We start from the raw sequence: 2,224 nt of genomic DNA, 5'->3' as shown, positions 1-2,224 counted from the left end.
CCTCTGAATTACTTAAGTTTTATATTAGTGTTTCACTCTTATTACTCAAATTATAACTCGAATTAGATTTCATCTCATTCTAGTTTTAGTTCTACTTAGTTTCAGACAACGTACAGATATCAGTCCCTTTGGATTCGACCTCGGTCTTACCGAGTTTATTACTACATCACAACCCTATACTTGGGGAGTGAACAAGTTTTTGGCGCCGTTGCCGGGGACTGACGGTTACGTTTTTCTGAAATTAATTAGTTTTAGAATTAAGTTAAGATTAGGATTTTACTAACTTTAGGTTAAAGGTTTTTATTTTATTTTATTTTTAGAAACTAACGTGTTTTCCTGTTTTGTAGGATTTTGACATAAGTCTCTAAATTGGTAATTCTTTTCTAAATCCTCTACTTTTTCTATTTTTAGAATTATTGTTTGAGTTTTAGAAATTTTCTTATTCTAAGTTTTCTTTTAATTTTAGAAATTTTCTATTTTCTAGTATTTTTTCTATTTTTAGGAACTAGTTTATTTGTTAGAAACTTTCCTCTTTTGTTTCTAGAAACTAGGTTAGTTATTTCCCTCTTTAGAGATTCTTTCTAATTTTATAAACTAACTCATCTTTCCTTCATTTTTAGAAACTCTCTAATTCTGGTACTTTCCTTTTTAGAAACTAACTTTCTTACTGTGTAGGCTTTTAAGGTAGAAATTTCTAATTCGGTAAGCTTTCTCTCTACTTTCTATTCTTCAGTTCTCTTTTATTAATTTACTTTCTAGTTTAGACTTTTCTTCTTTTAGAAACTGACTTGTTTGTTTTCTTTTGTAGGTCTTTAACTTAGGGACTTCAAGTTGGTAATTTCTTTCCAACTCTCTCTTTCTTTCTAGATTTTCTTTTCGTTCGAATTTTATTAAGGGCTGTGAGTGTTTCATGCCCAAGTGGGCCCGAGACAACACTCGACGTCTCTTGACTGAAGGAGGATCGGTTGAGGGGTTGACTATCCATCGCAGGACTAGACACCACTCGAAATCCCCTGAGTTAATTGAAGTTATGGCTGAAGACCAACCTCCTCTACTTCCACCCAGGGTGGAGGATACCCAAGATGAGAATGAGGTGCATCAGGCACCCCCACCTCGTACTTTATGAGATTATCTACAACCGGCGGGAGTGAATGCGCCCTCATGCATGATTTTTCCTAAAAATACAGGACAAATGGACATCAAGCCAGGAGTTATCCAACTTCTTCCCAAATTCCATGGACTTGAATCAGAAAGTCCATATTTACATTTGAAAGAGTTCGATGAGATTATAGCTACATTATATTTTCCTAATGTATCTAAGGATACAATCAGGCTGAAACTCTTTCCTTTTTCCTTAAAAGAGAAGGCTAAGACGTGGTTACATTCACTGCGTCCTAGATCCATTGGCACATGGAACGACATGCAGAGGGAATTCATAAAAAAATTCTTCCCACATCATAAAACGATTACCCTAAGAAAAGCAATCATGAACTTTGCCCAAAAGGAAGATGAAACATTCTTCCAATGTTGGGAAAGGTTCAAAGATTTGGTCAGTTCATGCCCACAACACGGATTTGAAACGTGGCGCATTATAAATTTCTTCTACGATGGACTGACATCTTCCATGCGCCAAATGGTCGAGACAATGTGTAATGGAGAGTTCATTAATAAAGATGTCGACGAGGTATGGGACTACCTCGACAGTCTGGCTGAAAAACACAATCTTGGGACTATTACCCAAAATCAAACACCACATCTAGGCCGACTCAATTAAAGGAGAAAGGTGGATTATATCTCTTGAAAGAAGAGGATGATCTTAAGTGTAAAGTGACTATGCTCATAAGGAAAGTTGAGGCCATGGAAGGAAAGAAGGATAAGGTCAATGAAATTGTTTGCGGCATCTGTGATTACAACATTCATACAACTGAAAATTGTCCTACAATACCCGCCTTTCGAGGAGTGTTGAATGAACAAGCTAATGCCGTAAACAACTATCAAAGACCTTTTACTGGACCTAACTCCAATACGTACAATCCTGGTTAGAAAAATCATCCAAACTTTAGTTGGAGGAATGGACAAACGGCTACCCCTCAAGGTTTCTTCAATCAAAATCCAAACCAAGTAAAACCTCAAGAGGAACCGGTTCAAAATTTCATACAAGAGCTGGCTCAGGCAATGCGGGGAATTATAGATTTTATGCAAAAGATAGATTCTCATGTGACGG

General features: G+C 36.5%; 1 non-coding gene across 1 annotated transcript; it reads right to left on the bottom strand.

The window, feature by feature from the left end:
* Positions 1–1,468: 1,468 nt before the first annotated feature.
* Positions 1,469–1,575, bottom strand: LOC131222757 (small nucleolar RNA R71). Its single transcript, XR_009160179.1, has one exon. It is a non-coding gene; the product is annotated as a small nucleolar RNA R71 (small nucleolar RNA).
* Positions 1,576–2,224: the final 649 nt, after the last annotated feature.

Source organism: Magnolia sinica, chromosome 1 (assembly GCF_029962835.1).
Source record: "Magnolia sinica isolate HGM2019 chromosome 1, MsV1, whole genome shotgun sequence".
Taxonomy (NCBI): Eukaryota; Viridiplantae; Streptophyta; class Magnoliopsida; order Magnoliales; family Magnoliaceae; genus Magnolia; species Magnolia sinica.
The sequence above is the reverse complement of the archived record's forward strand: the minus strand, read 5'-3'. Positions and strand labels throughout refer to the sequence as shown.